General features: G+C 42.5%; 1 protein-coding gene across 2 annotated transcripts in view; it reads left to right on the top strand.

The window, feature by feature from the left end:
* Window positions 1-13,573, top strand: part of LOC126259976 (uncharacterized) — a 177,711-nt gene that overhangs the window by 96,646 nt on the left and 67,492 nt on the right. The gene's annotated exons all lie outside the window — the stretch shown is intronic.

The raw sequence follows: 13,573 nt of genomic DNA, 5'->3' as shown, positions 1-13,573 counted from the left end.
GACGTCAGAGGTTTCTGCTGCGCCTTCATGCAAGGTAAATAAGCCTGGGACCATTCATGTAGCTTCTCTTCGTATTCTCTAGTCATTACACGGATTTCCCAAATATTGGGCAGTTTCCACTGTGGGCAGTATGTTTCGTATGCAATTTCTTTTGTGGACAAAACGCGTTATTAATGAACTGAAACGCTTGAGTTACTACACCTCGTTTAAAGAATCGATTAAGTTCATATCACAGGAATGGTTTGCTTGGGGTATTTGTGGTAGAAATGACTCCTGTAGTTATCCAGTGCCCCTGTAGTAAGAGGCTATCTTATGCCTCGTGAGCTGCACAGCTTCATCTGATTTACCAGATAATTACCAATCATTGCAAAAGAATATTCTGTTCCTGCTTGGCTGGAAACTGCTACAGTTTTTATCAGGTATCACTGCGTCATACGAGGAGATTACCGCGTCGTATGTCGAAAGGTTTGATATCGCTACTAGTACTATCATTTAAATGATTAATAAACATGAAGTAGAACGACACTGTCACGCTTTCATGCGGCACACTTGACGCTATTCTATGTCTGTTTGTGATCCTCCATCCACAATAACAAAACTCTGTAGGAAATCCTTTCTTGTCTGAAACTTTCTATACCTACGTTGAGAGACATCATGGAGAAACACACTTCAGAATAAAAGAAGAAAACACGATGTATCACTTTTTCGAAGCTACTTAGTAGACTCCCACTCCAAAGCACGCTTAAAATTGGCCCAAAGGCGGCTACAACATTCGTCTGTAATGATGCAAAGCGTGACGCTGTGCGACGTCAACCTCGGGTTCGGCGACTCTTCAAACAGCAAGGTGTCAACACGTGTGGAAACAAGGCCACAGCTCGGAAGTTCATGTGAGACTTAAGCTGGATTAGTGTCTCATAGGCACCAAGTTTCACTACAATTCTTCCAAACGCCATCGTGAATGTGCCATCGATGGGAAGGTCGTCACAGCCCCGTCTTACACACATCGCACTCCATCTATTGACGCCTCTGAAATGCGGGTCAGAACCACGACATCCAGCATTGAAATCACGCTTCTTCTGGGCGACTGAGGAATACACTTCACCACACACCGCGGCCCAGCCTCCACACCAGAAACCCCTAGGAACATGAGACCTGGTGGTCAAGCAATGTAGGATTCGGTTACGATTGTTGATGGGGCCGTAATCAGTTACTATTGGTTCGCTTTTCTTTTAATCACACACAATTTATTTAAAATCAACAATAAATTAAAATAATGGCTATAATTTAAGATTTGTTTCACGGCTGAAGGCCTTAATGCCAATAAATTAAGAACTGATTAAACTTGCTGCAACTTATGATTACAGTTATTAAAAATATAAAAGACAAGTGACCAAGGTCTTAAAGCTCGCTGCAAAAATACAATTGTCAAATTAAAATTTTCCGGCAATTAACGACACTCACGGCTGAAGGCCTTAGTGGCGATAAATTAAGAATTGTTTCACGGCTGAAGGCCTTAATGGCAATAAATTCAGAATTGTTTAACTTGTTGCAACTTACAAACTACAGTTATTAAAATATTGAAAACAAATCACTAAGGTCTTAAAGGTTGACTGCTAAACTACAATTGTAAGACAAGTAGCGACAGTCACGGCTGAAGGCTTTTAATGCCAAGAATGGCTATTATTAAAAAAATTTAACAAACATACTGTCAAACAGCAAGGCAATACCAAAAGTTAATTTACAAGATAGGCAACTGATCACCAAACAGGTGAGACAAAATGATAGTAAACGTGGTAGCACAACCATTTAAACTTGCTGTAACGCCAAGAATGGCAATTATCAGGTTTCCCTCCATGGGGAGGGTGCACGCAACGACTGTGGTTATATTGGGTTAGATAGAGCAGCAATCAGTCGTAGAATTAAGTTGCAACTTAATTCTACGACTGATTGCTGCTCTATCTAACCCAATGGCAATTATATTAAAAAAAAATAGAAACATACAATAAAACAGCAAATATAATAACAAGGTTAGTTCAAAAGGACAAACAGGTGAGACAAATGATGGTAACTTGGTAATACCATAATAAAATAATAACTCAACAATAAAACACAGGAGCTGGTCACAGACGGTGCTCCAAGAATCGACCTCTGAACAGATCAGGCCATAAACCCCTTTCGCGACCGATGAGAAAGGCAGCCAAGATGGTAAATCAGACTAGTGGCAGTCTAAAAAATGACTAATGATAATCTGCTGAAGCTACCTAACGTCCGATAACCAATGCAACGATGGAGCACCACACCAAAGCCGGAACCGGCGGTCAGCACTACGTCCTCAGAATGCTGTGTTTAGAGCGTCCGAAACGAAAAAGGAACCACTGCTACCAGAGTAGAAGTAACACCAACCGACCTACAAATCAAGGAAACTGTCAAAACTACACGCCTTACCGGACAGCAGCGGCAAGGCGAGGAATCGTGCACTACCGTTACATATACTAACTTCCAGGGCAGGTCACTGGGGCGTTAGCGGCCACCAGACAGGAAAAATACCTCTGGTTGAACTTAACAAATAGTAACACGTAGAATGCAGCAGTTAGTAACAAGAAGTCGAGGAAAGCTAATTAGATCCACCTTCCCCCAGCACTCCACTCGCTGCTCTTCGTCTCGGCGACACTGCGAGCAGCAACATGAACCCAAGTCACTGGAGAATCGCGAAATCTCACAGTGGTGGAGGTTTCACTGCTACGATTAAAATTCACTCAAAGCTTTATGGATCCTGTTGACGACTAGGTCATGTACCCTCGCGACCACAGCACTTCCATCCGGCAGTGCATGTATGCCGCCAGCGGTCCCGGCATATTGTAGCACTGCCCTGTTGGCTCCTCTGGAGTCCCCAACCGAACAGCGACGTCTCCCAAAGATAGGGCCACAGTTACTACATATCGATAACGCCGCTGCTGCCACTAGCGGACAGGCAAAGTTTGTGAAACCAAGTGGCGCCAGTCAACACAAGAAGAATAAAAACAACCGCAACCATGTCAACTAAACGATACAGTCTGGCTTCCAACAGAGGGCGGAAACCTACAACGGCACCAACGCGAGCCGAAGCACGACTCAGGCGTGGCATAATGAGCGTCTCAGCGGATGTCAATAAAACCACCCCTTCACCTGTGGCGTTGATTCCCACGCATTTCGCGGCCAAAAACGGCAAATCGCAGTGCGATGAGAACAGGACGACATTGTTTATTATCTTCGACACTGATGACACCCCACGGACAATTCAGTCCTTCTCTAAGGACATTGTGGGCCAGCAACCACACTGAACGTGCTAACACCCCTTTGGAATGTAGCGCGACCGAATTTTTTCTATGCATATAGCGTGGAACCACTAGAGACCATGCAAAACCATTCGACGACATTTGAATGAGAGCGAAAAAGGAAAGAGTTGAGAGGTGGCATGAGCCCCCTCTCATATTTCTATCTTACGATTCTCCTCTCTAGTTGCATGCGGTGGAGGGTTGCTTTTCCTTAACACGCGTACTTCCCACGCAGCGTCTCTCGTCACCCGGGTGGGCCGGTGACAGGCGGGCTCTGTGGAACTGGAGAGAGTTAAGCCGACGTGTGTGAGGCAGTCGAGTGAATGCTTTTCAGACGCCGACATTGTCAAGAGACACGCCCGCTGGGGTGTGAAGTAGCGGCTGGGCTAGAGGTTCCGTTACTTCAGAGAAACTTTGCGAAAACACTTTCTGGCGGGCTACCAGCGAGGCGTGGGAATGACTTGTGTACCCACGCAGTTGTGGCGGGAAAATTCCCGCACTTTCTGCAAAATCAGCACAGAAATTGGCGCCAAGAATCTCCATTGGTGGAATGGTAGTGCTCCGGCAATGGAGTGGAATTTCCGCCGGTTTTCGAGTTGCTGATTGGAACGTAACCACGGCCACTGTCGTGGGGGCGGGAATGTTCGGTGTTCGGCCTGTACGGGTGCTCTGGGTAGTCGGCAGTCGCCTTTCGGTCGAGGACGTCGGAGCAACCAGCCCTCGCCTGCGGTACGCCAGATCGTGTTCTGGGAGATAAGAAGACTGTTGGTAATGTACGTCCGCAGCACCGGCAGATAGGGATTTTCCTAGGTGATAATCAGAGCTCAGCAGAGCGCGCCTGTTCATCCTTTTCTAACTTTGTTCAGTTTCGAGTAGCAGCAATTACTATTGGGTTAGCTGTGTGTCTCTCTTGAGATTTGAGTGGAAAGGAATTGGCTCCACATACCACTTCGTCTTAAACCTCACGATCTAAGTTAGGGACAACTTCACCTTTACTGTGTTTGTATGAATCTCCAATTTTAGCCAATTTGATGTTTTATATTTCCTGTGTCTCTTTTACTATTCTGCGTTTAATCTTAATAAATCATATTGTTATTTTGGACAGAACTTTCTTTCTGTTAATCAATAGAGCAACCCTATCATTCCTCACTATGCTAATGAAACCTTTGTTTATTTAACTTATTTATCAAATTAAATTATTGCAGGTGCCAAACTCTCTTCTACTCCACTAGCAGGGTTGATTAGAGTCAGTTCGCGTATTTGTTTTATCCTTGTGCAACAGCAAAAGTCGGAGTTAGAATAGGGGGGGCTTAGAGCATGATTTACACATGTGGATTCTAGTAGAATTTAGTGATAAATACACTACTAGCCCCGGCACCTCGCAGAGTGTTTATGCTTTTGAGTCCTCCAGTTCCGCGCCGTCCTAAGACGTCATCACATAGTCATGTGCGTGAATAAAACGGCGACAGGTCGCTTTAAGAACCCCCAGTTCGGCAATACCCTCGATGCCTCCCGCGCACCTCCTTTGAGCACGTTAAAAATGTCAGAGACGTGGATACACGTTTAGCTGAGCTGCTCCAGCGCGTGAGGCCAGGCAGCCTCACCTAAGTGGTGTCGAAAATAACAGATTGAAATTATCTGTCCTGTCACTCGTTCACTATACTGGTACAGAACTGACTGAAGCCTAATATTCAGGGTCGTGTTGGTGAACCCACTTCACGACTGAAGTTTATACCAAAGTGCCTTCGGCACATTACACTGTGTCAATAATGGCAGATGTGCAGATAAGTTATCACGTTCTCTAAAATTAATTAAAGTTGCTTAATAAAGACAGATTCTTCGAACGTTATGAAGTCTTTGGTATCGACAAAATTAATTACCCAACAGATGTTGCCTCTCTGCTGTAATACCATTGTCTAATGGTTCTCAATCAACCAATCGTCGCCCACTTGAATGAAAACGACACGCCTTATCAGGTACCGCACAACAGGTGCACTGAACTACATGACAACAGAACTGTAGATATAACTGTAGTAATGAGGTACAAAAAGGAGGAATGCAACAAATTCCCACGAGACGGAACAGCTTCTGTTAACAAATCAGCACGGGTTTAGAAAGCATGGCTCGTGCGAAACTCATCTTTCCCTTTTCTCATATGATGTCCTGCAAAATATAGATATAGAGGAAAAGGCAGCTTCCATATCCCTAGATTTCCGGAAAGTGTTTGACACGGTGCCCCGCTGAAGACTGTTAACGAAAGTACGAGTATACAGAAGAGGTTCGCAGATGTGTGACTGGCTCGAAGACTTCTTAGAATCCAGTACGTTGTCCTCGACGACGAGTGTTCATCAGAGACAAGGGTATCGCCAGCAGTGTCCCAGGCAAGTGTGATAGGACCACTCTTATTAATTACATACATAAACGATCTGACTGACCGGGTGAGCTGCAACCTGAGGCTGTTCGCTGATGTTGATGTTTTGTACGGGAAGGCGTGATCGTTAAGTGACTGTAGGAGGATACAAGGTGACAGACAAAATCGCTATATGGTGTGATGAACAGGAGCTGACCTAAACGTAGAAGAATGTAAACGAATTCAGATGAGAAGGAAAAACACTTACATAATGTTCAAATTTAGTACTGGCCAAGTATTTGAGACCCCAGCAGGTCGGATTGAAGGGGAGATATCGAAGCAATTCAGACGTAACCTGCTAGACTTGTTACTGGTAGGTTCGATCAACGCGTGAATACTACGGAGGTGCTTAGTGAACTAAAGTGGGTATCCCTGGAGGGAAGACGACATTCTTTTCGTGGAGCAGTATTCAGAAAATTTACAGAACCGACATTTGAAGCTGGCTGCAGAACGATTCTGCTGCGACCAACGTACATACCGTGTAAAGACCACGAAGAGCCGGCCGGTGTGGACGAGCGGTTCTAGGCGCTTCAGTTTGGAACCGCGCGACCGGTACGGTCGCAGGTTCGAATCCTGCCTCGGGCATGGATGTGTGTGAGGTCCGTAGGTTAGTTAGGTTTAAGTAGTTGTAAGTCTAGGGGAGTGATGACCTCAGAAGTTAAGTCCCATAGTGCTCAAGGCCATTTGAACCATTTGAACCACGAAGATAAAATAACAAAAATTAAGGCTCGTCTTCAGTCGTCGTTGGTCCCGTTCTTGCAGGATCTTTTACCGTCCACAGAAATGTCGGAAATAATAATTTATCATAGGATTCCTGATATTCACGGTGCAATCGCGAAATGATCATTCTGGAAAATCCCCACTTCATCTCTACCTCTCAGATGCGGTGTCCAATGGCTCGTGCGCCGACTATAACACCACGTTCAAACTCATTTAAATCTTGATAACCTGCCACTGTAGCAGCAGTAAACGATATAACGACTGTACCAGATACTCATTGTCTTATAAAGGCGTTGCCGACCGGAGTGCCCTATTCTGCCTGTTTACACATCTCTGTATTTGAATACGCATGGCTACACCAGTATCTTTGGCACTTCAGTGTATAAACGAGTATGAAATTTAAGCTACACAAACTTAACAGAATCGAATTTATATACCACATGAAATATACGAGGGATGGAACTTTAATAGTGGCAACTATTTATTTACAGCTGGTACAAAACAGATACGTGTTTCAAAGTTTTAATGACCTTCAAAGTAGTCACCAGCATTGTGTATAACCCGTTGCCAGCGATGTGGAAGTCGTAGGATACTCTTAGCAGTGCCAGTTATGTTGACAGTTCGAGCTGCGCGGTCTATTGCCCGACGAATTTGTAGTAGTTCTGAATCGAATGCCGTGAAGTGTTTCCTTTAGTTTACAAATCGAGCTGAACTCACGAGTGCTTAAGTCAGGAGGGTGCAGTAGGTGGAATAGCACTTAGCAGCCCCATGAGTCAAACAAATCAGTAACAGCTTGCACTGTACATGATTGAGCATTATCCTGAAAACTGATGGTCAGGTCCTGCAGAAAGTGTCATCACTCTCTAGGTCGTAGGCTGTGTTCCAAAAATGAACAGCATAGAGACAGAAGTGATGACACTTTCTTCAGGGTCTGACCATCATTTTGCAGGATAATGCTCAAGCATGTACAGCGCAAGCTGTTACTGATTTCTTTGACTCATGGGGCTGCTAAGTGCTATACTACCTACTGCACTCCCGTGTCTTAAGCCCTCGTAAGTTCAACTCGATTTGTAAACTGAAGGAAACCACGGCATTCGCTTCAGAACTGCTACAAATTCGTCGGGCAATAGATGGCGCCGCTCGAACTGTCAACGTAACTGGCACTGCTAAGAGTATCCTACGACCTCCACATCGCTGGCAACGGGTTATACACAATGCTGGTGACGACTTTGAAGGTAAGTAAAACTTTTAAACACGTATCTATTTTGTACGAGCTGTAAATAAATAGTTGCCACTATTAAAGTTCCAACCTTTGTATATTCCAACGCTGTAGTCAGCTACTCAAACAAAGATCTCCAAATAATGATGTTGTTACGATGTATATTCTTTGTACTTCGAGATAATGTTCTTTGCACCTAGCAGTTTCCAGACACCAGAGTGTTTTTTTTTTTTTTTCACAAAATATGACATGGCAGTTTGCATGTGGTATTTTACAACAGAGACAGGAGCGTATGTCCATTGGAGGTACTGTATTTTACTTTTACCCCAACATCGTAACACAACACACATGTAAATCCACCCGATGATGAAGGTTTAAACTTTCAAGGTGCGTTGCGCGTATAAATAGACAGTGAGTGTTAACAGTAAACTTGTTGTTTCATTCGAACACTAAAGATATTTTAGTTGAATTAAAAAAGTAAGTTCTTAAAAACATGATTATTGTTGTTGAACCAGAAGATGTTCCTTTTCTTTTTGTAGCCACTGTCCAATATTCATTTATACCAGTCATTTTTATAACTATTCTCTTCATAAGCGTTGAACATAATGCTGTTGTTACTGTAGTATACTTTGATTAACTCTTCTCTCCAGATGTTTTGTAACTTATAAATTTCAACAATTTCAATAATGTTAACATTGTAAAACTGCCAGATATTTTTCTGAAAAAACTAAAGTTTATTAGTAAACGATTGTTGTTTTTTATTATTCATTGGCTGCTGCGTTCTTTGAACATTAATGCTGTAATTAGTAAATTATACTGATATTTAGTTCATCCTTTTATTTAAGCTCAAGAGTTATTAGCAAAGCTGTTACTTATTTTCAGGGAATAACTCTGATCCTGTGACATAACTTGCAAAAAAATTACCAATCAGAGTCTTTCTTAAATAAAGGAAAATCTAAATACTGATTACCTTACGGAAAATGTGAATACTGATTACATTGCGGTTTTCATTTGGTTCTGTGGCTGGTGTAGTGTTATGCAGCATGTAGTGTGTATGACACATTATTGGGCTGATGGTCATCGTCAAGTTCATTTATTTACTCATTTACTTCATTTAGTTTCATTTTAAAAAATGTAGCAGAAAAATTCATCCGTTCCGAAGTTGCAGGCCCCATTATACTTTACCATGAGCCGACAACGACACTATATCACTTCCAATACACTGTACTGGAAATGCAGAAATGATTAATCCAGGATATACTTTCATCTAGTAATTAGTAAGTAGAATTTTTCTTTGTTCTCACCAGAAGATATATTTACACTTCATTAATATCTTGACAATGTAGTACAGGGTTTAGGACACAAAATGGCCGTGTTCGGAAATTTTAACAAATACGTATTTCCTCAGAGACAGACAATGGCTTAAAGAACGCGTATTGATCTGCAAGAAGCTATCGAATAAACGAACAGCAACAGCGATAATAATATTCCCAGATACGCTCTTACCTGAGATTACTTATCAAGTATTTACTTTGACTCGCACACGGCGAAAAATGTATTAAGATATGTAAGTCATTAGATATATTATAAAATTTTCAGTTTCTATATTTATCCAGATAAGAAAGCTCGACTGTCAGAAGTAATTTGTTAATTCGTTGATTGCTTTTGTAGTACCTTTTATGACTGTTACAATATCTTTTAATGAACACTACCGAAAAGTTTGTAGTGACTTTTCAGGGACTGTGGCTGGGAATATTACTTGAAGGAATAATTCTATATTTCTTATCAATTTCTTCACTTTTATGCGGAATTTATTCAATTTTTCAGACAGTATATATTTCACCATCTTTGTAAGCCAACGAAAAGCGTTATCAACTGTAATGAACATATGTCACACAGTTTAATGAAAGAAGACTTGGGTACAGTGTTTCTGAGACCAGACTGGAGATTACAGATGAACTAAGTGGGCGCATTCGTCTGACGTATTTCCCGCACCTAAGAAAGGAAGAAACAACGCTGCTCTAAATTTTAAAATTAATTATTTTATAGCACAGTGTCTCATATGTTTGAAATGAACACAGTTTATTTTCGCCTCTCTTATATTCTACCAGTAACTTCATTCATGCACGTATGAGAAATCAGCCAGCTGTGAGATTAGCTGTTCTTAGTTTTTTAATACAACATCAGTTTATAAAAAATACGTTTATAAGATCAACCTTCTCTATGAACCGGTGCCTGCAGAAACGACTTAAGTCTGAAACTTTCCATAACATATTTTATGCCTTTAATACACCTGTGTAAGATCTACGCTCGGTGGACGTTAATATTTCGTTGGTTCAGCTCCTCGTCTCGAAGAGACAGACACGTGGAAAACTTGTGTGGTTTCTGTTGCTCTCGGTAGACAGCATCACAAGCCTGAAGATTTTTTCCCTTTTTTATGTCACAGGGGAGTAGTAAAGAAAGCAGCCAAATGAGTTTGTAGCTTGTTGATAAAATACATAGATGAATGCTTACCCCCTACAGTAAAAATGCTTTAATTTTTTTTTCTTGACTGATTGACTTCATGACGCCTGCATCAGTTAACTGTTACTGCTATTCTCAAGTACTTGTGTATATTTGTCTACCCGCTAATCAAAAGTTTTACAACTGCTGGAAAATGAATTAAAAATTGAGAGTACATACATCGTGGAATCATCCAAAAAACTCATAGCAATCTATACCCAGGGTGAAAGAAATACCTTTTTTCTCTCATGGTTATCCTAGAGCAAACAGAAACGACCCAATGATCATATTTTATCTTGTTCTGACTGTGACCGTCACTATTAGCTTATTAAGAGCCACTTCTTTTTACCAGTTATCGAGAATAGAGAAAATCGTAAAAAAATACGATCTTGTGCGTGTATCTTTTAATGTATTGACTTAGAAGCTTAAATTTGTTACACCACCTCGGAATCGTACACCTTAGTACTTGACGTAAGTTTCAACTTGATAAGTTTACCGTTCCCAGACAGACAGACGTAGCGATCCTATAAGTGTTCTGTTTTAGGACGTAATTTGTTCTCACTGTGGAAAAGCTTCACAGTTTTTGTGCCCTCCTGTAAGTAAGAGGCATTACGTTGTTTCCCCAATAACCATTTCATTTGGAAACTTGTCTTCTGTTACTATTTAAGAACTCGGTCTGTAATTGGCTGCGATCGCCAGACGCTAGCTGGTGATGGCCCGTGAAACCATCGACCAGTTTCTGAAGGCACAACACCAAGAGAGTTCATTTGTTTTCCTTTGTAATTGTTTGTCGGGAGCCTGCTATTTAGCTTGTGGTTGCATCACAATATATAATATTACAGTCATCTCAAACCACGAACTAATATACAGGCTACGAATGTAGGCTACTGATGCCTCCGACATCACTAAAAACTCTGTTGTATCGACAGGGAAAACTCTGAGAGGACATTCTTGAATTACTTGGCGAACAGTCTGCTTTGCAGCGACGCAGCCACAACTTGGAGAAGTTATTTTCTTCCACTTGTGCAAAGAGTCGGCACATATTCCAGTGTTGGTTCTTATTCGGTTACGAACCGACCACACCTTGCATAGCAGTTCAAAGCCAGGTGGCTTGGTCGTTAAGCAAAGCATTTTACGACGTTCCTTCGTTACATTAACCTGTTATGTGTGGTTCCAGCAGTCATCAGTATTTTAAGCCGTTTCACTGAACATTCTTTTGGTTTCCAGAGATGGGTAACGAGAGCGAAGCCTACTTTTTCTGATGTTTGGAATGTCTCCTTGGACAGGGAGGTTAGTTTCTAAAGTTTATTGCACTACCGTTAAAGTGCACTTCCCCGCAGCGGAGATGGAGGTGGTATGTGGCTAAGTGTGAGTGGCCAGAAAGTAGGTGTGGGTCTGATGGTACCAGTTACAAGACGCATGGCCTGGTGAAGCCGTGTATCAACAAGAGTTACCCTGCAAGTGTTCTCTGAGTGGCGCTAAACGGGAAACAAAATACGGGCAACCAGACAATCCTCGAGATCTCACGGTACACAGGGTGGTCCATTGATGGTGACCGGGCCAAATATCTCACGAAATAAGCGTCAAACGAAAAAAACTACAAAGAACGAAACTTGTCTAGCTTGAAGGGGGAAATCAGATGGCGCTATGGTTGGCCCGCTACATGGCGCTGCCATAGGTCAAACGGATATCAGCTGCGTCTTTTTAAACAGGAACCCCCATTTTTTACTACATATTCGTGTAGTACGTAAAGAAATATGAATGGTTTAGTTGGACCACTTTATTCGCTTTGTGATAGATGGCGCTGTAATAGTCACAAACATATGGCTCACAATTTTAGACGAACAGTTGGTAACAGGTAGGTTTTTTAAATTAAAATACAGAACGTAGGTACGTTTCAACATTTTACTTCGGTTCTTCCAGTGTGATACATGTACCTTTGTGAACTTATCGTATCTGAGAACGCACGCTGTTACAGCGTGATTACCTGTAAATACCACATTCATGCATTAAATGCTCAAAATGATGTCCGTCAACCTCAATGCATTTGGCAATACGTGTAACGACATTCCTCTCAACAGCGAGTAGTTCGCCTTCCGTAATGTTCGCACATGCATTGACAATGCACTGACGCATGTTATCAGGCGTTGTCGGTGGATCACTATAGCAAATATCCTTCAACTTTCCCCACAGAAAGAAATCCGGTAACGTCAGATCCGGTGAACGTGCGGGCCATGGTATGGGGCTTCGACGAAATATCCACCTGTCATGAAATATGCTATTCAATAACACTTCAAAAATGGCTCTGAGCACTATGCGACTTAACTTCTGAGGTCATCAGTCGCCTAGAACTTAGAATTAAGTAAACCTAACTAACCTAAGGACATCACACACATCCATGCCCGAGGCAGGATTCGAACCTGCGGCCGTAGCGGTCGCTCTGTACCAGACTGTAGCGATTAGAACCGCACGGCCACACCGGCCGGCAATACCGCTTCACCGCATGCGAGCTATATGCCGAACATCCATCATGTTGGAAGCACATCGCCATTCTGTCATGCAGTGCAACATCTTGTAGTAACATCGGTAGAACATAACGTAGGAAATCAGCATACATTGCACCATTTAGATTGCCATCGATAAAATGGTGGCCAATTATCCTTCCCCCCATAATACCGCACCATACACTAACCCGCCAAGGTCTCTGATGTTCCACTTGTCGTAGCCATCGTGGATTTTCCGTTGCCCAATAGTGCATATTATGCCGGTTTACGTTACCGCTGTTGGTGAATGACGCTTCGTCGCTAAAATGAACGCGTGCAAAAAGATCTGTCATCGTCGGGTAATTTCTCCTTTGCCCAGTGGCAGAACTGTACACGGCGTTCAAAGTCGTCGCCATGCAATTCCTGGTGCGTAGAAATATGGTACGGGTGCAATCGATGTAGATGTAGCATTCTCAACACCGACGTTTTTGAGATTCCCGATTCTCGCGCAATTTGTTTGCTACTAATGTGCGGATTAGCCGCGACAGCAGCTAAAACACCTACTTGGGCCTCATCATTCGTTGCAGGTCGTGGTTGACGTTTCACATGTGGCCGAACACTTCCTGTTTCCTTAAATAACGTAACTATCCGGCGAACGGTCCGGAGACTTGGATGATGTCGTCCAGGATACCGAGCAGCATACATAGCACACACCCGTTGGGCATTTTGATCACAACAGCCATACATCAACACGATATCGACCTTTTCCGCAATTGGTAAACGATCCATTTTAACACGGGTAATGTATCACGAAGCAAATACCGTCCGCACTGGCGGAATGTTACGTGATACCACGTACTTATACGTTTATGACTATACAGTGCCATCTATCACAAACCGATAAAAGTGGTCCAACTAAAAGATT

The sequence above is a fragment of the Schistocerca nitens genome, chromosome 5, assembly GCF_023898315.1.
Source record: "Schistocerca nitens isolate TAMUIC-IGC-003100 chromosome 5, iqSchNite1.1, whole genome shotgun sequence".
NCBI lineage: Eukaryota > Metazoa > Arthropoda > Insecta > Orthoptera > Acrididae > Schistocerca > Schistocerca nitens.
Note: the sequence above shows the minus strand (reverse complement) of the source record. Positions and strands in the feature narration are given on the sequence as shown.